Here is a 24644-nt window from a genome sequence, read left to right as displayed (position 1 = left end):
ATCCTGATGGCCAGCAGGATCCATGTTTGAAAGGCAGCATCAAATAACTACAGCTGCTTGGACAGAGCTTGCAAAGTTGATAGAGCCAAACTCTTCTCAATAGTGGCAGCAGCCTAATGGGGGCAATGGGCACAAAAGCAGCTTGGGAGGTTCAGGTCAGGAATTTGGAAAGAGATGTACACCAAGAGTGTGATACAGCACCAGAAGAGGTGGCCAGAGAGGCTGTGAGGAGATCTCCAGGACTCAGCCACACTAAGCCATGGCTGGTCCAATGGTACAGAGATTCTTAGACATAACTCAGAGGAGAGCTCACTCGTGCATCCAAAGGACAGGGGACTGTCACTTACCCAGCTCCTCAGTGACGTGCCTGGAAGAGACTTGCCACCCCAAACTGTTGTGTACTTGTGTGTTGAGAGAAGAGCCAGGCTTGAAATGTCAGTCAGCTCATTACAGCTGATAAGTGAGGTTTATTACAGGAAAGGAGTCTATCAATCTTCTTGCTCCTGAGGGGACTTACTCTTCAGCAGGAATGACTGGGGGATTTTAATGGAGTTAACTGAAATTTCCACCAGGGACCTAAGATGTTGGCATGTAGCTGAAGAAGAGAAAACATCTAATTTTCTTTTGGGAAAAAAATCCCTCAAAACCCAAGAAAACCAAGGGAGCTTCTGCCGCCTTGGATTCCTGCCTGAATGGAGGCTGCGTGCCTGGGATGGTATGTGTGGTCAGTTGGGGGGTTACAGCAGATGGATTAGCGCTTTCCATTTGTGGAGGACGGTCTGGATAATTTGGGAAGGAGACACTTGTGTGCGTGTGATGAAGAGATGACTTTGTATGTATAGGTCATGTAGCATCAGTTCCCTATTTGCAAAGAATGTATCTCATTCCAGAGATTTTCAGGGCTGGTGTACAAAGCGGCGGTGACTGTTCTACAGTGATCGGTGTCCCCAAGGGAAGGAGCAACAGGTGCATCTTGGTAAATACATCTGGAGAGTCCCACTAGCTGCTCTGTCAGAAACAACGTTGCTTTTAACTCCCCACTGGGAGAAAGACACACATGCTTTGGTTAGTTGGCTGCAGCCCATTTCATAAGCATGGAGACACCAGGCGTCACTAGCACAGCAAAGCCCAATTAGTTCTGGAAGCAGCACACGCAGGGTTGAACTTGCTCCCCAAGGCAGCAGCGGGGAAACCAGGCTTGAAAAGCGCTTGTTTCCTTGGGCAGACATGGGCGCCTGGTGCCGGGGCTCGCAGAGCCCTGTGGCTTCTCCAGGAGGAGCAGGGTCTCCAGCCAGCCCTGGGAGGGGGGTTCTTTACTACTAGCTGGTTCAGGAGACCGGAGCTGACAGTGCTGAGGTGTGAGAACTCCACCACAGTGCTGTCAATGATAGCGAACTCTGTAGATTAAAATCCCAGCCAACTCCCAAACCAGCTGTTAAAACCGTCTCCAGCAAGCTCCATCCTCCTTCAGGTGCAGACCCAAAGTCCCCACTTGCAGCCACATCCCCACCTTTACCAGCTTGCCCCAAGCTCGATTGGTCAATGGTGGCTTAGTTGCACATCCCTGGTGCCCAAAAAGCATTTTCAAGCAGGTTTTGCTGCTGATACTGAGTTGTGCACTATCTGTGCTTCCTGCCTGGTTGTCCAAGGTTACTCTGGGTCTGCCCATGAGAGCGGCAGTCACTGCCAGGGCTGGCGTGTTGACACACCGTTAGCATCACTCTTCCCCTTCTCTTGCCTGGGTGTGAAACTCTTCCTCCAAATCAGCTTCTATCACCTTGGCTACAGTGGGAAGCTGGTGGAGCAGAGGGGGGTGCTTAGCTGTAGAAGAAATCTTTTACTGGGAGGCAGATTCAGCTGCAGGTGAGGTTTCAGCAAATAAAACTGAACTTCTGTGTTAAACAGCATCACCCGGCCGGGGCTGTTCTGCTGCAGATACTCCTTCCCTGCAGCAGCAGCACCCACCTGAGCCCCAGCCCTGGCCCAGCAGCTGCTCTGCCCTCCGGCTCCCCACGCCAGGGGCTTTGCTTCATTAACCTTCTGATAAGTTGAGAGTTCAGTGCTGAGTTTTAAGGAATTGGCAGTAATGCCAAGCCTTCATACAAGGGTAAAAATAGCCCTAATAATTTAGGCAGTTAGTTAATTAGCCTCATTTACTTGAAAGCACGGAGTAGTGTGGGAAGACTTTCCCCTGTTTTTGTTATGCTTTTCCTATTCACTTTGTTTGCCTTTCCCTTGCCATTTTCTCTGCTCCCTGACATACACAGAGGGACCTGAGGTGCTTTTCAGTGGTGTATGTAGGGAAGTGAATGCGAGCCAGGAGGGATGCTGTGCACAGCCAGGGCAGTGCTGTAGGGGTGCAGGACTGGTTCTGGTACCTGGGCTTAATGTGTCGTCATGTCACATTGGGAAGCAGGTAGCTTCTTTCCGTGCTGTCCCTTCCCTGTCCCACCTCTGACCCTTTGTCACACGTAAAGGCTGTGGCACATTCCGGATGACTCACAGCTATTTGACAAATATCTAAGGGGCCATTCTCTGCACCTCTGCTGTTCACAGCATCGCTTGCTTGTTCCCAGATAGAGCAGTCTCTGTTAGTCCTTATCGAGTCCTTAGACTAGAACTGACGGACAGGTGAAAGGAGGCATGATAAAACGGGCATTTGTTGGGAGAACTGGGATGCTAGAGTAGCACAAGGCTCAAGGCAAGAGGACTAGGCTGGTCCTTAATACGCTGGCAGAGCAGCATCCTGCTGCCAGCCTGCAGCTGCCAGCCCCCTGGTGACTGTGTCCCTTGGTCCTCACTACTCCCACCCAGCCCCTAAGGACCACGCGTGTTCTTCCAGGCAGAGCTGCTCAAAACCTTTATCTTCGCCCCCTGCATGACTGCACAAGCTCACCTGGTTTGGGACAGCTGGTGGTCGGATCCCCTCTGTCCTCCTCTGACTCTCATGAGTCCCATTGATTATTGGCCAGGGGAGCTGAATGAATTCTGTCTTCCTGAATTATTTCTGAAGGTATTAGATCTTCTCAAATTGTTCATCTTCCCCAGAAATGACAGCTCACAGACACCTGGGAATAAATGGTGTCTTGGAACAATTTCATTGTTTCTATTCCAGGCAACAGGAATTCCTCAGATCTCGACATCAGTCCCCAGGCCCTGGCATGTTAGCATAACCTCCAGACAGCTATGAGTTTCTTGACCCAGAAAAAGGACAGGATTTATTACGAACCCTGGGAGACTGGTGCCCTTGCAGCTTGTGTACCCTAATGGTGTGCAGTGTATTCTGTGCTCCTCTGGCTGGAATTTTCTTGTCCAAACAGCTCTCTGTCAGCAAATGCCACTTCCACAAAATGGGCTTTTGTGTGTGAAATCAAATCAATGTTGATTAATTTTCATTTTGGAAAAAAAGGGGAAAAAAAAACCCGGTTAAAAATGTCAAGATCCCTTCTCTTTTCATTCTCACAAGGACTTAAATTCTTTCTCTCTTAATGACCTTTTGTTTAAAGCCTTTGTGTTTTATAAGAAGTATTCAAAAGGGATGAAGCAAAATGAAGTGTTAAATATCTTTTGAAGCAAAATTTGTCCATTTCCATGAACTTTTTTTTTATTTTATTTAAAGGCAGGCAGGAATTGCACTTCTTTTCTCTCTGATTTTTTGCCTTTTTCTCCTAAACCAAGCATACTTTCTGAGGCTTCCAGCTCTGCCCTGGCTGACACGTGCCAGCCTCTCCCACGATGCTGTGGGGACAGCTCTGACTCCTGCCTTGACCCTGCTCACGTTGTCAAACCTCCCTCGAGGTGATGGTGCTGGAGCAGAGTGGAGGGGAGAACCCTTTTAGCCCTGCTTGAAGCTGACACCGCTCTTTGCAGCGTCGGAGCCGCTGTGGTGACCTGCAGGCGCGTCCCTTCTCAGCTCCTGGAGCTGCTACACGTGTTTTTGTCAGCTCAGGCTCCCTTGCTGCACCGAACTGGGATGACGGCATCCCAGAGCTCTGACTCGAGGCGGTGTGCAGGCACAGACATGGTCATGCTGTCACACCGTGGCTGCATCTCGCTCCCCTTCGGTCAGCAAAGCGCTCAGCCATGCCGAGGAACTAGGCTCTGACTCCCTCTCCCTGGCAGCCCACCTCCTCCCTAACCACCGCTGCCTTCACGGGAACGTTACCTCATGCTGTGTGCAGCATTCCCCAGCAAGTCTACCTAATCAAAAAGCTTAAAAAAAAAAATTGCTTCGGTTGCTCATTACTTTTTTAATGAGCGTCTTTCATTTGACTGGCTAAATTGGATCGGTGTCTAGCACAAAGGATCATTTTTTTCCTGCAAGCCAGGGGTGATGTATCAGCATGTGGTAGGATGCTGAGATTTCTCACCTGGCCCCGGAGTCCTGCCTTCATTAAGAGATGCAGGGCAGCAGGACTGCGTGATGGAGGATGTATTCGTGGAGAGAAGGCATTTGCACTTGTGCAAAGTGAGTGTAAACCTTTGTGGACCTTAGCGTAGCCCTGGTTGTGCAGTACACACAGTGTGCCTTGTGCACGCTTCAGCTGCAGGCTGGAAAGGCAGGAGAGGAAAGCAGGGTGCTCGAGGCAGGAGAAGGTGACACCAAGGCATGGTCAGTTGGGGCAAAACTTATTTTTAGAGCTGGTCTACATGGTTTTGCACACATTAAGGTTTTTTGTTTGGTTGTGGCTTTTTCTTTTTTTTTTATCCTGGGAAAAAGATCTTTTGACCTACATAAAAAGGTTTGCATAAAGCTTTTGCATCCTTCAAAATCACTTTTTTTGAAAAAAAAGAAAAAAAAGTTGTTTCAAGTTATTTGAAACTAATGGAAAAAAAGTTCTCTCTGATTTTCTTAGTTTTCCTTCCTTCATTTCCTTTTTTTTTTTAACTCTAAGTAAAAAGCAGGGTAGTGGGAGAGAAAGGAGAAAGGAGTCATTAAAGAACACCGAACATTTCTACTTTCTACTTGAAAGAACTAGAGTTGAACTGGAAAATGTTCTTTCAACTTACAGAAAAAAAAAATATCAGGAATAAGTTTTGGCTGAAGGGTAAATATAAATGTTTCCAGTGAAAATGTTCTGAGGGGAGAAATGTTATTTTGGAGGATTTCTCTTCCCCAGCCCCATGGGATGCCCTTAGTTGTACACGTGAAAATGCGAGCTGCACAGATCACAGCCAGTGCGTGTCTGGGTTCCTCCTTGGGACTGTGACTTTCCTGCTGTTGCTTGGGGTAACAAACTCGGGATGCGGGATGCAGAATTAGCACGGTTCTGCTCCCAGGCTAATGGACCCACATGGACAGTTTTAATGTCCGGAGCTGGAATTTCATCCGTTGGCAGGGCACGAGCACTCACTCTCAGGGTTAATGAAATCTCCTCTCTTAACTGAGGCTGTGAGGGACAGTTTGAAAGTCATAAAGCCTTTATTAAATCTATGTCTCCTTTCATGGCACAAAGCAGTGCTCTCCATGCGCATGTCACTTTTTGTTTTCCTGGCATCACATCCCTCTCTGCCTTCTGACACATACGTCTCTTGCTGGAATTTCTTCTCCCAGCCTCCAGCATTCAAACAGCCGAGCAGCATTCGTGTGTCTCCAACAAGTAGCCACTGAGCCTGAGAAACGCATTAGCTGCCTGACCTGGTTCCAGCCAGGTGTGAAAAGATGCAGTGGCTCTGGCTCTGCTCCACCTTTTCTGACCATGTGAGGCAAGGCAGAAGGCTTCTCCTCTCTCCATCAGTTTGCGTACTTCAAGTCTATTTAAAAAAAAAAAAAAAAGGGATAGGAGTGGCAAGAGGATAAACAGAGCCAATCACGGGGAAAGCTGGGCAGATTAAAAGGCATTTACTGGGCTTTCTGTACTAGAAATGAAAGAAAAACCCTTCAATTAGCTGTCTGCCGAAGGAGCTGAGCAGGAAGGGATAAAAGCTGAGATGCTTTTGCAGGAGCAAAGGGAAATTGCCAGCCACGAGGCTGTCAGTGGGCTCTGAGTCAGGCGTCGTTGTCAGAGGGGTGTTCAGCCTGTGGTGCTGCAAGAGGGGACCTTCCCTCTGAGAGCTGCCAAAAGGCTCCATCCAGCTTTTCTGCCTTCCCCTGCTTTCTTCTGCAGCTCTCTTTGGGGATGGCCCATTCTGCAGTCCCAAATTCTTGCTCAGAGCACGGGAGCTTCACCTTGGCAAGTGCTGGCGTTCGTGTCTGGAGCGATAAGCTTGCTGGTGCACTCAGGGAGGTGATGCGGCTCCTGGGCAGCACGAGTGCCTCCCACAGTCATCCTTAGAGCCAAGGGCCTCCTGCCGCCATACCTCCGTGTCCTGTATATCAGCACACCCCACGTACTGGCCTGTGCTTTGGGTCACTTGTCACCATTTTGTGAAGCAAACAGGGCACCTGGGAAGGGAAGAAGCAGCTCTTCTGCCTGCCCAGACTTCGAGCATCCACTCCTGGTGCACACACAGAGAGGCTCCCTTTACCTAACAAACAATTATTTAACAAAGTATGCAAATAATATAATTACTGTTATTTGTTTAGCTGTTACAAGTGTTTGAAATGTAAATGTCAACTTTGGGATTTTTGCAGGGTACGTGTGTGTTGTTGTTGGCTTTCTCTCTCTTGTGTGTGCTCTCCCTGGATTGCAGTTTGATGAATTTCTCCTTGTCCTAGAAAAAAAAAAATCACTAATGTGGTTTCTGTGCGATTACAGCAGAAGATGCCGAAGTGGGGATTACTCACAATAACTCCTCTTACTTCGCAGATCTGAGTGGGAGGCAGGATTCATTACACCGAGTAGAGAAACAAAGAGGAAATGTCTTTCAGCTGACTGCTTGTGTCTGCCGAGGCAGCATCCTCACCATGTCAGGGCTTCCCTCCCTGGAAGGTGAAGGGTCAGGCAGGGCAGCCATGGGGATGTTAGGACCTTGGCAGCAGGCTCACAGGGACCTGTTCCCAGTCTGCCACAGCTCCTCCATGGACAGGAGGAGTGGCGAGTCTGAACTCTGTTTTTCTAGGAGGTAAATTTTTATCTCTGCGGGAGGCTGGAGAAACCCTGGTATGGATCTGCCCTGCTGGCTTGCTCAGAGCAGAGCCCTGCTACTCAGTACCGTGATGTGTTCCAAAGGTGTGTCCCACTGTCACCTGTCCTGGCTGGCATTTGGTACAAATTATGCTCTGAGGAGGTGGTCACCGGTAGATCATCACCTATAGTTCAGGAAATCAATCCCAGGCTTGCTACCATCACCAGTGCAGGACTTAGGCAGTCAGTCTGTGCTCTGGATGCTGTCAGGTGGCTTTTGCAGCCCCAGTCTTGGCCCCTGGTCCATGCTGAGAAGGCTGTTACAGACAGGGCAGGGCATCTGTGACTGCAGCACCTCTGCTGATGTTTCACAGCATCCCATACCCTCTGGGGAGAGCCCAGCCCTGCTTGGGCTTAAGTGCTTTCTCAGATGCACAGCTCCAAGATGAATCCAATTGGATTCATCAGCCGGCAGCAAGCCTGGCACCAGCTTTCCGTTCAGTTGGCTCAAAAGCCAGCCCAGGAATTGGCATGAAATTAGAAAGGCTGCATCTCTCCTGTATCTCATCTTCCATCCCCTTCATGGTCCCTGTGTCCACACAGTATGCTGGGACATGGAGCTTATGGGTTTCATGTGAATCTCAGGGTGGGAAAGGGGTAAGAGGTTTTCACCTCCAGTGTGGGCCAGGTGAACTGAAAAGAGTGAGGTGGTAAACACAGCTAAGAGCTCAGCTCCTGGAGGAGCGGGAGAGCCTCATGCCCAGCTCAGCGCTGAGAGGTGAGCCCCAGAGCATGGTGGACAGCCAGGGAACTCACTCCTTGTGGCAAGTAGGAGTCCAGGATTTCTCCACATGCAGATGCTGCCATGGAACTGGGTGAGTCCATGCGCAGCATGGATCTGAGTCTACTGGGATTAGTGGTTGCAGCTGAGGATGGGTTGGAGCACAAGCCTACACAGGGTGGTGGTGAAGCCCAAGCTGGGCCCTGTGACCTGGCTGCTGTATGGCAAGAAGATGCTGAACCAGGCTTTCCTGCTTTTTGAGGTTTCCCCTCTGCCCACTGGCAGGGCAGGAGTTGCTGGCACGAGAGCACTTTGGTGTGCTAGTTAAATGCTAGGAGTTGGTGCAAGGCTCAGACACATTCGTCTCCTAAATGGGGCTGTCCATGCTCTCTGGACTTGCTTGTTAGTGCCCTGCTCTTGGTGCAGGTACTTACAGCCGCGAGTGATGCCGCTGGCCCCTGGACACCTGCACCAGACAGCTGGGCCATGGGGTGCAACCAACGAAGCCGCTTGTTTCTTAATTGCACAGACAGGAATCCAGTGACCTTTGGCAGATGTCGTAGCCCAGTGGGCTTGTGTAATTGAAGCTGGTTATGATTTGTCATGGCTCTAGACTTTCCGTATCTACTTCATTCCCACTTGCTCCTTCAGTCTCTCTTATTCCCTCTTTCTTTCTTCATGATCTCATTATTTTGTGCCTCTCTTTCACTCTCTTCAACCATAGTGCTTCCTGGCATGGGGAGGTACCCCAGATCTAGCTGTCTTTGAGGGATTTGGGTTTTGCCCGTTGCAGTATTTTCTCCACTTCACATCCATCATCCAAGAAAACCTCTTTATGCCTGTGACCAGGAGACCTGCACCCACCAGAAAATTCCAGTCCATTCCAAGCTTAACGATAAATAACACATTGCTGTGGTCAATACCCTCAAAGCAGCCATGAGCTCCAAATCCCAACCTCCCACCCCCATCAGGTGAAGGTTGAAGCATTACAATTTTTATTTAAATTCCCTCATAGGTGGCAGGTTCAATGCTATTAACATATTTCAATTCAAGCCATTCTTATTTTAATTAGCCTTAAGTAAGTAGTTCTAATTCATCGCCATTTTTTGCTCTGCATATTTTGGGTTATTTACTTCCCTTGCTAAGTAACAATTTGATGTAATTATGTGCTACTCATTCTTTCTATTTACATATGCTCACTCACTCAGATTTCCTCGTTGAAATTTCAACAGATCCTTTGAATTCCCTCTTGAATTGTTTTCTGAGTTGTCAGCGGTGTGGAAATTGTGGGGTGGAAAGAGAATTGAACCTCTTCTCTGGACATCCCTGGTGCCAAAGGCAGTGACAGTGCATGTGAGCACCTGGGCTGGCAGTGGGCTGCTCTTGGCAGGGAAGGTCCGTTGCCAGGCTTTGTTCCTGGGAGTCTGGATTCTCATATGAAAGGGGTCTGGGGACCGATCCAGCTCGCTCTGTCTTCCTCTTGGGCTGCTTTAGCCCAGATGCCAAAGGGACCAGTCACTGTTGCAGCTTCCCTTCGTTTTCTTTGTGCAGGCAAAGATGCTTTGGCTTTCCAGAATGGAAGTGGCCTGGCTTTCCAGAAGTACAGTGCCTCTGTTCCTCAAAAACTCTGCATCCTTAAAATGCTGTAATTTTTTAGGCATTTTGAGTACTTTGGGCAAATTTTTCACATTTATATATGGCAATTTCTTAGCTGGAATGTACACTTATCTCAGCAGCCATTTTCCTAAATACTCTCAAGGACCATATTCTTGTCTTCATCCTCTTTCCTCAAGAGTAGCCCTTCTCTTAGCACCTTCTCTGTAGCTGAGATTCTCAGAGGATCGTGGTTCATCTCTCTGATCAGCTGCTCTGAATCCATCTTTTTCACTCCCTCAAAACTTGATTCTGAGAGGCCTTAACATGACTGCCTGCAAAAACGTGGATTTCATGCTCACGTGGAGCGGGTGCATACCTGTGTGTATATGCCTGGCAACTTTTAAGTGTATTATCCAACTCCAGCCAAATTTGATAGAGGGTAACAGTCTCAAAAATAGCAAGTTCCCTCAAGGTTTGAGCAGACAGGCAGAGGTAGAAGAGAGCTGCCCTACTTCTACTGAGGAAAAAGCTGCCATGTTGTGCTGAGCTTTTATTTGATGCCGGCGAATCCATTTGGGAGAGAGCTCACATCTCAGCACCCCACCCACAGGAAGGACTTCAATCAGCACACGCACCTTCTCGGGCACCCAAGTCAATCAAGCTCAAGAAAAGCAGGATTTCATCATTCAAGTGCTCTGGAACTACTTGTTGGTTTGGGTTTTTTTTGTTTGTTTTGTTTTTTGGTTTTTTTTTTTCAAGTAGCTTTTTCACTAAAATCTTATCAGCCCTTTGAATCCATGTTCCATTAGCAAATTCTGCTTGCTTCATGAATATGCACGTTCACAATGTGTAGCATGGGCTTAACCGCTCCCATTGAAGTTGATAATAAAACTCCTGCTGACTTCAAAGAGAACAGAGTCAGGCAATGCTGAGTGCTTTGGAAAATCCCACCCCTGGTTGTTATTTTATTTTTAACACATCTACTCAGGAGCTGTGGGATGGGACTAAATACTCAAGAATGAGTAAAGAGGAAAAAGAGAAAAGATCAAACAGCTGAAAATGAAAATCTAGATTTTGAAGTAAATATTTAATGACCTGTCCTTGGATCTAAGACTCACGGTGGGAGCAGTTCTCCGTTTGTGCGGGGAAGGGTCACAAACCGCTGCCTTCAGGCATGAGGGTTGCTACACACCTCGCACTGGCCTCCGTCCATGATCTTCTTAGGGACGCCATCAGTGGAAGTGGAGATCTGAACGACACAAGACAGGGGACCTTTAAGTTATGTCAAGGCTACACATGCTCATGGGTTGGAGTGGAATTGATTCCTTAAATCCTGCCCCTACACTTGGGTTTGCTGTGTTTAGGAGAGCCCAGAGAGGAACTGGTCCCTTCTGCTGGCACCAGGACAAGGCAAAGACCCAAAGCATCCCATGGGTTATCAACTCTGCAGACTAGCAGAATACAAGTCTGTTCAGTCCCATCTTAAATGATCCATTTCTCCACTCCTGTCTTGCTGTGTATTTTGCAGCAAAAAGGCATTGCAGAGTTTTACAGCTCTTCAGCCTTTTTTTTTCAGATGAATTACCCTCTCAGCTCTCTGTTTTCCCCATACTTGGTGCCATAGCTTCCAACCTACCATGGGAACGTGGAGGATCCCTACCACAACCCAGTTTAGCATCCAACTGATTTCAAGGGGGCATAAACATGCCTAAAATTGTAACACACGAGTGATTTCAACTGGGCAGAACTCCCTTAACACAAGCACCTGTTTACCTGTTTTGCCGAGTCAGGGCATGTTCTCCTGACAAGGACTTTGTGTTTTACTGTTGGCTATTTTGGTATCTTCTTGTCCCAAGATTATTTCCAGTGGAAAGAACACAGCATTTTTCATTCCAGCAGTATTTTGGTAACAGTTACTATTTCCTGACAATATGTCTGTATTTTAGGACTAAACCAAATTACATGTTGGAAGCTCCTTTACCCACTGCAGTTTCTCCAGCACTACTCACGTGCCAGTCACATCAAGACCAGAATCTGGAAGAGGCACAATAGACGCTATATTAAATTTTATACAGACTTGCCATCAAATTACATGCAATAGCTACTTGATCATATTATATCAATCCCTTTTCGCCTGTCCGTTTGAAAAGCAATTGCTTTTATCTTGATGGCTTGTTTTTAAATTCAGACCTTGCCAGGACTTTACCTATGGCTTTTGCCTGATGGCAGCAGAATTCTCCTGTTCATCTGTTTTAGTGCAATATAATTTTGTTTGGTGTATAGTTGCATTATAAGGAGCACAGGCAAAAAGGACCCTCTCACTGTAACTAATTTTAATCGTTTTCCTGATTTTTGTCTTTTATTATCTGTTTCTTGACGTGAAGCCTATAAAAATCTTGAGAGCAGTAAGGACTTGATGCTGTAAAACAGTCATGCTGAAACCACTGACAAATATTTTTTTCTTTTGCTCTCCTGCTTGCCACCATGCTCCAGGAGACTTTAAATTTGCCATCAGACTTTTGCAGAGTTAGAACCTGCCTTTTCAGCTCATTAGATCATAGGTAATCCTACTCCCTGGCTACACCATACAATTGTTATTACCATATAAATCCCAAGCACTTTGTGTAATCTTCTAGGCTGTTTTCCTAATAGTCAAGTGCTTTAGAAAAAAACAGGAGGGTCATAATTGTGGAAAATTTTATTATGTTGCATCTTTTACCCGTTCCCTGAGACCAAAAGGGTTAGTTTTCCCTTGCTCTATACATTGTACAAACTTTGCATCACTACAATTAACTCAATTTGGTGCAGGTGAGCACAGAATAGGGCATTACCTTATGGTGTTATCTTACACTACAGATTTTTCTTGGTGGTCAATTCTTTAAACTCAGTTGTGAAAAGACCTATGGAGGTTGAAAGAGTCTCCAGTTTGGATTCAATGCAAATTATTCCTAACTTCCATCCCATATATCTATTTTTCTTCTGGTCAGTACTTTTACTTGAAGCTTAATGCTAGTTTGCTCTAAAAACAGCTGTGAAGAACTATGCTTGGCTCAATGAGTTTTATTATTAAAAAAAAGCCTGTAAAGTTACGGTTGCACATTTTTCTAACTGCCAAAGAGATTTTGGATAGTTGCAGAAGTAACCCACAGAATTAGTAGAAATCAGGAAGAAATATGTTCATCCACATGCTGCATTATCTGCCTAGTTGGAACCTGCATACTTTGTTCTAGATTGCAGTTTTGTTCTGAAACTTAGATAAAAGCACTGTATGGGATGAAACTTTTAGGTGTATTAAACCCATCCCATAATGTTTATTTTTATATATGGACAAGAGATTACAGCTTTTGCTTGAGCTTCCAAAGTCGTCATCAAAAGCAGCCATTACTTTTTTGAATACTTACTTTGTAGTCTGGTATCTGTCCTACACTAGTTAATTCATGTAAATCTAAAAAAATGGTTGCAGGCAGGATGGCATCAGAAACATGGAAATATAGCATCTGGGTAGAAAGGGTTGGGTTTTGCAACATTTTCATTGAAATTATTTTCTTCTGCCAGATGAACAGATGCAGTGAAAACAGTCTTATCTGCAGCCTTTCTTTTGGGGAGATTAAATGAATGAATCATCTATCAAAACATTATTTCATTTGATTACATAGGAGATATTTATAGCATTTCTAAATATAAATCAAACAGACAAAAAAAGGAAGGTTCACAAGGAATGGCCACTCTACACAGTCAGATGCTTTTTCTGTACCCAGAAGTATTTTTAAATTCCTATTTCTTCACCTAGGTTGGGTGAATGCAGTTCACTGTGCAGCGAGGGTGTTTTAACAGACTACAGTCCTTATGCGCGTATTTTGGTCTGATATTTGGGCTGCAGTTATGGTTCCTTGTAGAATTCCCTTTGGTTCACGTTAGAAAACAATGTACCTCATGGTTTTCAAGAGTCTTACCTTTTCCTTATGTTTCAGAACAAGTTCTGGAATAGATGCCTGGAAAACCTGAAAATTTAGCGATGAGGTGATAGAAGAATTTGTGTCTTGCAGGAAATTATAAGACTTTGACGTTCATTTAGATTCTGGATGGAATATGAAGTTATATTAAAAAATATTTCACGTTAATTTAACGTCATTTAGATATGACTGTTTGAAGATTGTATTATGTGATTAAAACAGAAATGCAAAATTCTCCTGAAGTCTTCAAAATTAAATGCTTGATTTATCAAAACATTCCTAATTCTTTTAAAATGTGATTTTACCAGAGTTACTTCATGCCAGGAGAAATTTCAGTTTTGCTGAAATGCAACTTTCTGGTAGGAAAGTGGAAAACCGTCTGACCAGGGGTGCCTGACTGTAGAGGTAGCTGGTGATGCTCTTTGCTAGGAATGAAATGTTATTTTAGGCCTTTGACTATTGGTTCGATACTGTAGTGTTGGGCTTTTTGGTTTTTTATCTTTTTCCCTGACTGAGCTTCATCATCTTATCAAAATAATTTTGCGTTTGTTATGAAAAAATTCCATATTTTTGTTCATATATATGGACTCCCTTGTAAGAAGGCAAGCCAAACTCTTGTATCTTACTGCCCTTTTCATGGAAGTCTCCTTTGGACATTTTTATTTGTGATTTTGCCTTTTCCTTTGATTATGTATTGAGATTTCTGTTGGACTTCTTAGTGTTCTGTCTTGCTTTTGGTTTACAGTGTTCATCTTTGGAGCCTGAGGTCTTTGTGTTTCTTTACCAAGGGAGGCATTTTTTTCTATCACTCTATTTTCTTTACATTGCTAGCAATTAGAAGAATTTTCCTGAAATAAGAGCTTTCACTGCTTCTTGTAAGTTATCATGAGTAATCCTGAGTCATTTAATTTTACATATTCTAAAATATCTTTTCTAAGATGGTCATACTGACATTTGTGTTCTCTGTCAACATAGTATTTAATCCTGAGTCTAATGCTGTGTTTTCCCTGCTTTCCAGTGAACAGTCTGAACCAAAAATATACTGTTATCTGAATGTTTTCGATCAAATATTTAAACGCTAGTATGGAAGATGATTATTGACTTTTCAGTTAAATGATGTAGTCTCCTGCAGAAATCAATTTTCCTTATATACTCACCAGCTGTATTTAAGAACTAGCATTTGGCTAGCACTTTTGATGGTTTAAAATAGAAAAATCTCTCCTGCGGTGTCTTTCCTTCAGACATCTCCAACACCTCACAGTCACAATAGCCTGCTTTTAAATACAGGAAAATTGAGGCACAGTTGTAGAAACTTGTCCCAGGTAACTCAGTGGCTGAAGCAGGTAGAAAAAGAGAAACCAAGCCAAAAAGGAGAAAGCAAGCCGTCAGTGCTGTACCCGTCCTGCTGGACTGTCATACCGTGAAGCAAATCTGTTTCATTCACAGGAGTCTTAATTTATATCACTAGGCTCTAAGAAGCCATGCGTCATGCACGTGTGTATGTTCCTAGACAGATAGATGCACACCTCATGTATCTACAATACCTTTGGTATCACGACATGAATGGAAGGTCTTGCTCAACCTCATCTTGAACACATTCCCATGAGCACCGTGAACATCCCCTTAAATAAGTATGATCCGTCTTGATTTTCCAGTTGAGTCAGGAAAAAAAACCCCACTGTTAGGTTTTTTTTTTTGAGAGGCCTTAAGCCAATTGGTATGGAGAACCAAGGTCTTTAAGGCGTTTCCCTGCCTGCTAAGGAACCCCTTGGCTTCCAGCCATCGGCTTTTTGTTGTCAGCTGCATTTTGCTTCTGGCAGTAGTACGCCCCAGGAAAGACCACAAGTCTTTCTCCTTTTGAATTAAAGCCCACAGCTCTGGGTAGTTAAAAAATCCTCCATATTTGTCTTTAGCCTCAGGAATTATATTCCCACTCTTCCTGCATGTTTGTTGGCTTTGGGTAAGGGTCCTGACACGCTATTCGTGATTTAGCTGCCCCACTCAGAACCAGTTGCAAACATCTCCCTTGGAAGGCTGTTTATAGATGGCAACCTGCCCTTCCTCTGGTAACTTCTCCTTCCATTTATTTCCCTATTTCTATTTGGTTTACTCATGTTGATCATTGAAGTTTCAGTCTCTGGCTTTCCCATAGAGTTCCTGGATCTCCAGTCCTGGGTTTTGCACAGATAACCTGGCCCACGGGATTTTGCAGGAGTGGAAGCTGGAGGGGTTTGGGCATGATGGCTCCAAGAGGTGTGTGGATCTTGCTCTTCTGAGAGGACTGAAATTGGCCCCCACTGAAGTCATGGCAGTAATAATCTCCTTGGTTTCTGGAAGAGAAGCCCCCCAGAAGACAGGAGGATTATTTTTGCAGTGTAGGTTAGTAGCATTGACCCTGGACTATGGCAAAACCGAGACGTGGAGCCTTTTGTATAAAAATAGCTCCCAAGGTTGCAACCGACCCTTAAAACTGCAAAACATGGCTGCTCAAAACTAGGAGGATGGGTACAAGGATACAGCTGATTTTTCGGAAGTAAATTGTTGATTTTTGGAAGTTTGGGATTGCTAATCTCGGGAAGCCCCCAGCTCAATAAAAGGCTTGATCTTTTTGAAAGGCTACCCTCAGCTGAGACACCAGTCCCTGCTTGCAAAATTACAACTTTCATGCCATGCTTTGGAAGGGATTGGATGTAATCTGTACCTTTTGCGAGTCTTAAGTGTATTAGGTGAGATGAGCAGGCACCAGAGTGTCCTCAGGTCTTAGTTAAATATTGAGATTACCACAGTGTGTGCTTGTGATGAGGAGAGAGGGTTTCTCCTCCTCCATCTCCTTCCTGCAGAGAGAACTGCTGCCCTTGTGTCTGATGACTGTAGGTGTTGGCCAAGTGCTCCCAGTTTACCATTGCTATGACAGTGGATTGCCACAACGTTGGTTGCTCTCACCAGTCAAGCACTGCCTGTTTTAGCAATATAAAGGTTGAGTGTCTAGGTTAAGTTCATCATCTAGACTTCTCCATAGTCGGTAGAGAAAGTTCAACACCTCCAGAATGTAATTCATCCCATCCAAAAATAGATGTCTAAGACAGGAAGAATGAATCACTCTCTGGGGGTTGGTGTGCATCTCTCTGTTCACTGATGATAAAAGGAGTCTAGACAATTACCTAAACCTAGACACCCAGCTGCAAGACACCTTCAGCTGTGTGAGATCTAGCTATGCTTTCAGGTCCCTAAAGACAGATTTCAAAGCTCCTGTTCAAATGCGAAGTAGCTTTCTGATTTCCCTGCAGCTTTCAAGCTGAAGTCACTTTTGACAATCAGTCTTCTTCTGTCTCAGTGAGACACATATGGCAGTTTTACCATAACTGAATAGCTTTTTAGTGAAAGGGTTTTTACCCTCAGTCCCATCTGGGAGTTATCCATGAGAAGCTGGTGATGGTTTGAGGAATATTTCTTTCTATTACTTGCTGAATCATTGCCACCATTAAATATTGCTGCATAATTTCCTCACAATAAGTCTATTCCATGTAGATAATATTAAAAGTGTGGTCCCCATTGATTACTTTGATTGAACACATGCCATGCAGCATGTCCTCCACGAGCAAGAGCACAACTCTTCAGCTGGTAGTTGCAGGCACTCACGTTAGTGAGTTCATTTCCAATGGTCTGAAATTCATCTCTGACACCTCTCTTGCCTTCCCTATGAGCTTATTTGTTAAAGCATTTGGGGAAAGGCAGGCAGGGAAAGGCGATGGGTGACTGCAGGAGGAATGGGAGAAGGCAACAGAGTAACAAGACCATGAAGAGCTGCAGTGCATCTGTGGAGCCCTGAAGGAGGCTGCAGTGGAGGCAGCTGAGAGGTGGTAAAGCCGCTCACATTGGACAAGCAAAGAGCTGCTGTATCCACCATTGCAGCTCCTCACTGCTCACCTTGCCCCATAGAGATGACCACTGGAGGAGCAAAACCTGCAGAGCAGCCCAGGGCGCTTGAACATCAGCCGTTCCCCTTTCCAGTGCACGTCTTAGAGCAAAGCCACCTTCAACTGGTGTTTCCTTGAAGAGACCAGACAGTGAGTGGAGGCCACCAAACCCCAGCTTCAGCCCCAGGTAGTTATCTTTGCTCCCAGGGTGGTGATATCTGTCCCTGTTTGCTTGCAGAGCAGATAGGTGAGGATGATGATGTCTCCAATAGGACAACATGGTTCATCAGCAGAGGTGAGCAGATGTGTTGCTCTATGGGTGGGATGGGCTGTTGGAGAGGGGACTTCAGGGTGACAGTTTGTGTGTCTAAAGTTTCCATCCCAGGCAAGATAGAAGAAGGAGAGACTACTCATCTTCAGTGGCTCTGCAGAGAACTTCTCTGTTTACCTTGGAATACATGAAGATTTAATTCCTTTGATTTTTGCTTTGAGATTACTTTTTGCCCTTGCTGTTTTACAAAATTCTGTTCAACATGGAAGCAGAGTCTTCAAGGAAAAAACTGAAACATTTTGACCATTATGGGTAACAGAAAACATTAATTTTTTTAAGATTTCTTTTGTCCCTCTTTTTTGGGAGAAGACAGTAAGTTTAGATGAATCTAGAAATTTTTTTGGGTTTTTTTGCATGTGTATGTGAATTGCCTAGTTGCCAGAAAAAATGATTTGCCCAGTGCTGTTACAGGTGTCTCTTTGGCTCCCCTGCCAAGACACCTGCCCCCAGTTGCCTGCAGGAGCCCTCGGTGGGGTCCAAGCCAAAGCACTGGATGTATTTCTCTCTGGGATTTCCCTGCTTCAGTCCTCCCTGTGTCAGCTCTGAATGCAACCTGCCAAGATTCAAGCAAATGTTCAAGAAAAGGTTGAGGTATTCACCAAGCTCAAGCTATTGTACAAGAAATACCCTGAAGCAAAAACAGAGCTATGAAACACCATCACACGGAGTCGCTTCCCCCACCCCGGCAGGCACCATGCCGTACCAGACAAACTCCTCCAGATAGGATCCAGGCAGAGATGTTTGCTTAACACAGCAGCTCTTTGAAAAGGCAAATAAATGGACAGTGAAGCTACACAGACATGTCACTGTGCAGCGATTTCCGTTTAGCATTTATGTTTAGTGCCAGGAAACCCTGACTCATGAATATGAAATCAGAAGGAAAGGAAGAAAGCAGTTGTTCATTATTAGGGCTTCGAACTGGGCATGTGGTGGAAATTAGCATTAAAAAGCACATAGGTTAAAAAGAGAGGGACTGACTCTGACGGTCCAGGAGGCTTGAGGACCCCAGCTCTGCAACCAGGGGACGTGTTTTTGCGGGGCACTCTGCTTGCAGGCTTTGCCCATGGGGTGTTACTGCTAGAGAAGAGCCCTGTAGCTCAGGGTTACGTGTGATGAGGCTCTTGCTCGCATAGAGGTGGGGGAAAGCAGATCCTGAATATTCTTGGAATTCCTCCAAATTTACAGTGAGGCAATGGTGAGCAAAGGCAGGGAAGAAGAGCCACTTAATAATTGTCAGAAATAACCAAGAGCAACCTCCAAGGGAAAGGAACAACCTCAGCTAGAAATCCTGAGCTCTCATTTAATTGGGACTCAGTGGGGTCAAAGTGAAGGACCCCACAGCCCGATCCTTCTGCAGGTGGGATGCCTGTCTTTGCCCCATGCCTGCGCTCTGGAGCTGAGAACAGCCTCTGTGAGCCTGGTGCGAGCCTGGCTCCCTTGAAAACAAGCTGGTTTTCTTCCAGCCATGAAGGTGGGACACCATCCTTCTTTCTGCACCTATTTCCCCTTGCAAAAGATGAGCTTGTTCTGCCTCAAGCCCCCAGTGCCAGGCCTCAGGGAGGGATGTGGGTCAGAAGAGCAGATGCTATTGCAGCAAATATTTCTGATGGTACTGGGAAGGAAGAAGCAAGCAGAGACATTGCTGCATGGTGGCAGGGACTTGATTTCCAAAGCAGCTCTTCGCACATAACCCTGGGAGCAGCTCAAGGCAGTAAAGAATTGCGCCATCCCTGCTATTGTCTTGGTCTGAAGCTGCCCAGCTGCACTGTATGAGCATCCCTCTATTTCCTTGCATCTTGGTAATTCCAGCGCCCTTAAAATATTATGAGAGCTAATCTATCAGCACAGGCCACAGCAGCCCGCAGTAATAACAGACCATTCGGCAGATACCCCAGGCCTGGAGCACGCGAGGTGCTGTACCGGTGGCGGCAGGGTATGCTGGGCAGGTGGCTGGATGATGGATGGGGTGGACAAGTGGTTGTGCATGGAGCTAGGCAGATCTGCCAGGGTGCTCGTCACCCAAGTGTCCCCATGCCCTTGGTGACAACAGCTGGTCATGGCTGTTTTTGCAGCCCCAAGCTTTGCCCCGAGGCCAGGCCATTGGCAGGGCTCTTCCCTGCCCTGTGCTGGCTGCGACTGCTTCAGCAAGCTGTTAGCAAGCAAGGTGTGCTTGACGTGAAAAATTAAAATACCTGCTGTGCTTTTAAATAGTTCAGAGCTAGCCTTGGAGCTGTATGTGTGAGCGATGGCTGCTGTCTTTGGAGGTGGCCTAAGGAAAGAGGAGGGAGGAGGACTGATATCCAGTGGAAAATTAAGGGCTTGATGCTCCTGGCAGGAGGGGGGATGGTGCTGGAAGCTCCTGTAGGGATGTGGGCAGTCCTTACCCCTGAGTGAAGACTGGAGGCTGACACATTTCTCCGTGCTGATGAACGGGCATCTCAGTGCAAAACTCTCCAAAGTTTCCTCTCTAGCAAAGGTCTGAGAGGTGGCTGAGCTCAGCACCCTCCCTCCCAGCCGCCCCAGGGCTCTCCTGCTGGTTCGGCTTTCCAGACCTGTGGGATGAGGACATGGGGCAGGGGGACGGGGGCAGCACCGCAGCGCTGGGGACAGCAAATCACTCCACCAGCACAGGCAGCGTGGGGTGCCTCGCCTGAGCATGCACAGGCAGCGGCTGGGGAGGATGTGCTGTCTTTTCCAAAGATGCTTTTTCCCCAAGATATCAATTAGACACCGAAATGAAAACACTTTCTGCATGAACAATTAACAAAGAGTTTCTCGCAGTCTTTTGGCGGCTGGACTCCCTCTGTTCCTGTGATGCTGCTGCTACCCCCAGCTGCCTCTGAGGTTTTATCACAATAGCACTGAAGGGCCCCATCCCCAGCCGCTGAAGAGCTTCATGCGATGGGGGAAGATATCAAACACCACATCGGTGTCAGTGCTGCTGGAGCGTGGAGCTGGGAAGCTGTAAATCATCTCTTCTTGTGAAAAAATGGGTTTCTAGGCAGGGGATGGAGGGAAAAATGACATTCCCCATGAGTTAGTTTCAGATTGAATTAAACAATTGGTTGACTGTAGATATATTTTTTTTTTCTATATATATTTTGCCGTGGAGAGCCTGGGCAATTCCAATTTGGGGTCACTGTGCAGCGATTTTTTTCTGTCCATTTTTTTTATTTCAGCCAATGATCCAAAAAATCGGTTATTTTCACAGCTTTGCCATAAATACCTCCAGGGCAGGCAAAAGTGGAGTTTCTAGTAGAGACAGGAAAGAAAGGCTGTCTGGGGACTGGGGCATGGCATGGTGGGAAGGGAAAGGTGTGTGCCGGCAGCTTTGCAGCTGCACGCAAAAGGCATCTTGACATTTGGTCCTTTCCCTGGTCTCACGTGGGGAGTGGGAGCTGCCAGCCGCCCCCTTTGCCCACAAAAGACAAGGGCTCCTGAGCTGGAGATGAACAAATTAGTCTTCTTCTCCCCCTATCGCAGAATGCTATCCATCTAAGGATTTCCTTTAATTTAGAGCCGTGTAGAGTTTGAAAAGCCCTTCAAGTTCACTCGGGCTGATGAATTGGTAATTGAGTGTACCTGGATGTCGGTGCCGTCTTTGCCTCTTGCTGCATTTGTATCAGTCCGTGTTTGTTTTCCCGAGCTGTAAATCACTCAGAGCTTGGAGAGGCTTTTATCAAATCCTGCTAGGAGCCAGTCACTTTCCCTTTTACAAACACATTGCTAATGCCACGTGGAACCCACTGGCTTTGCTGCTCATTTAAAAACAACAAGGATGTTATTAAATGGGAAAAAAACCACCCAACACCTTAGCAACGAGGGGAAGGAGGAGGAACAGAATCGCTCCTGTCTCTGGTGCTTGCTCCTTTGGTCTAATATCTGTCCCATTGATCTCCTAATATGCTCTCTTTTGAAAACCTGATTTATTGTCCTGTGCTCACTTATCTCCCTGCGTGTCTCAGCCCGTTAGAGCACACATTGTTCTGGGCTTCATTAGCAGCCAGGCAGGGCAGCTGCTGGCCCTTGGTCCAGCCCCACGCAGGCAGAGTCCCCCTGGCCGGGGTACAGATGGGTGCCCCTTTCTCTGCGGGATCTGGCCCGCCCCAGCCAGTGCAGGACATGGACTGTTAAGCACAAGGTTTAAGGGAGTCAGGCTTTTCATCCTAAGGTCTTCAGGTTCTCCAGCATGTCCTTGGTGTCCACCTTCCCAGTGGCCTCTGAACATACCTGGCCCTCTCCATCAGCTGTAGAGGGGCCGCAGCTGACTCTGTTCCCACATTGCCTGTATCCATGGCTGATATTCGGTCCAGTGAACGTGCTCTAATGCTGATAGGTTGGGCAAAAGGGGATTTCAAACGAGAGGAGTAACAGTCATGATTTGCAATTCTTAGAGCTCTCCGGTCCCTCACCCAATGGAGAAGCTGAAACAGCACCACGTGGCCGGCATAACCCATCAGCGCAGCCTATGTTTGGAATATAGATTGTTTTCAATGAACTGTTACGGTGCTGTTTGCTCAGGGGAAAAAATGGCAAGTTATTTCCATTAACAAAGAAATGTGAGAACTTTGCAATCTGCGTGTGAACATTTCCTGAGCATAAAATGAGGTGAAGTTTGCCAAACCGATTATTCATTACAAATTGTTCATTCAGCTCTAATTGCTTGGGTCTAGCTGTTGTTAGAGGGACTGTGTGATCCTTTGTAATATGCAGTTAAGGTCAGAAAAGTGTCAGTAGAAACAACCTGATGTTAAGTCAAGCTTTTCTTTGGGTGTAATAGTACTATACCTGCTTAGCTTAGCAAGAGAAGTAAATGATGCTGCCTGGCTTCTTGTCACTGTGCAGCCCAGATAGCTAATGAAGAGTGAGTTGTGCCTTATTGACTCCCACTTTCTCTGTAGAAGGAATAATTAAATTCACCTGCAGAATCCCCATCTTATCATGCATGGCAACGTGCAACTTCCCTGCATTTTAACTAACTAGATTAGAGATTACGTGTGCCAGGATCACTGATGAGAAAGCACAAACTGGAAAGGATCTGGCTTGGCTTTCAGATCCCAAGTGGTATTTGCAGGACTTACGCTTAGGAAAAGCATCACTTGTTTTGCTTCTAACCTGACAAACTTTGTCTGGAAACTCAGAGGAACAAGCAACAGGGAGCCCCACTGTCTGACTTTCAACAGCATTTTCTGAAATGGAGCTACACTTTAAAGTCTTGCCAGTTCAGCCTTTCACTTTACAGAATATGTGCCCATCTCTAAAATACCAGGTTATTTTTTCTTACCCCCATAATATTCTCATCTGACATTCGCTCTCCTGGAAATCACCAATCTGATGTTCGCCTACCTGCATTCAAATACCTGTCATTGTTCTTGTGCTACTGTCCTTCTCCTTCCAATTTAGAGATTATATTTCATAACTGACCTCCAACTACCTATTGCCTCCCCGTGACACTTCTCACCCTCGTCTACCTGATTGATTACTCTATTATGCTCTCCGCTCTCCCGATGACGTACAGATTGCCCAGTGTGTCACAGGCTTGCTTTCGTTCTGTAATATTTATTCTTAAGAGTTTTGCAACACCCTCCAGCTGCCATTCTCTCTCCCTGTTCACTGTCCTCTGCTTGCCTCTCTTGTGTATGTCTAGTTTGGAAAAAGGAGAAGAAATCTTTTTCAAAAAAAATCCTACCTGCTGTGAGTTCACGCATACGCCGGTTTAAAACCACATTTAAGATGCTGTCATTTTCAATGGGGCTCTTTATTTCCTTTGCACCATTTGGAGGTAATAAAATGTCACTGGATCAGACTGTGATCGGTGATACGGCTTGGAAGGCAGCTTTCTCCAGAAAATTTCCTCACCTGCATAAGTCAATGAAACAGCGACAGAGCAGGGAGCAATGTTGTGTTTAAAGATGCGTGTAGGTAGGAGGGTTCTGCCTCCGCTGAGGGAGAGGTCTGGGATGTGTCCTAGATCCATCCATCTCCCTGCACTTGTCACAGGTTGTCCAGCTCTCTGATACTGTTCCAGGCTTGTCTCAGCTCTGTCCATCACTCTGACATTTAATTAACTGCCCTGTTGTCCTGGATCTTGCACTGGATTTGTGTTGTCTTTCTGAAATACCTCTTCAGTCACGTCTGAATATTACCAGCAGGAGGAATAATAAAATTGTTGTCACTACTATTGTTATTATTGTTATTATGTTGATGATAATAAAACAAGACACTGAATATCACAAAGATGAGTACTGTTACGATCAGTGTCACTTCTTCTTGCTATACTGGTTGTCTTGCATCACAGGTGAGCAGGAGCTTGACAGCAGTGGTAAGCACAGAGAACCCTGGCCAGCCAGGCATCCCAAAGTAAAAGGAAAACAGAGAGGGGGTTGGAATATATATATAGGACAATAAAATCACACTGAAGATTTAAATCCACATTTATGAGACCAATCCCCAGGAGTAAGGATGATTATTAAGCTCATTAAAATCTGCCCATGCTGGGTGACACTCCTCCAGGAGCTCTGCGTTGGTGTCTGTCTGGTACCGCCTGCCCCGTGCGTGCCCAGAGCTATCCATCTTCCCTGCATCTCCTTCAGGCCCCATCTGGCATTTGTCCCATTCTTCTTACTTCAGTCCCAGGTCTCCTTCCAGCATTTCTTATGGTCCCTCCGCTGCTGGCAGGTGGATTTCTCTTCCCTTTTAGTTACTATGCCGAGCAGCTGATCTCATTTGGACCTCCCCTTGGACTTCTTCTCGTTTATGTCTGTCCCTACATCTCTGTGCCTGATCCGTGACTTGAGTAGCTGCACTGTCCCTGGGATGGTTTCACGTTAATCAAGCCGTCCATCTTTCACACCCCCGATCTCTCATGTGTTCTTTTTTCCCTTGCAGTTCAAATACTGGGCTTGGTGACCACCTTGCGGGATCCTGAATGCTGCGCCCCGTGTGCCTCCCAGCCCCTGCAGACAACCGCTAGGAGACATTCATGACGGTAGCAAGAACCAGCAGTAACACACAGGCACAAAGGTAAGGAGTGACCTTAGCGATTGCATCTCCAGAGTG

General features: G+C 46.1%; 1 protein-coding gene across 10 annotated transcripts in view; it reads left to right on the top strand.

The window, feature by feature from the left end:
- Window positions 1-24644, top strand: part of ELFN1 (extracellular leucine rich repeat and fibronectin type III domain containing 1) — a 149783-nt gene that overhangs the window by 75912 nt on the left and 49227 nt on the right. For all 10 annotated transcript variants that reach the window (XR_013927370.1, XR_013927371.1, XM_080382410.1 and 7 more), the window contains one exon: window positions 24474-24608. The gene's annotated coding sequence lies outside the window, so the exon portion shown is untranslated. The remainder of the gene's footprint in view (window positions 1-24473; window positions 24609-24644) is intronic.

Source organism: Falco punctatus, assembly GCF_963210335.1.
Source record: "Falco punctatus genome assembly, chromosome: 4".
Taxonomy (NCBI): Eukaryota; Metazoa; Chordata; class Aves; order Falconiformes; family Falconidae; genus Falco; species Falco punctatus.
This window is presented reverse-complemented; position numbering and strand designations above follow the sequence as displayed.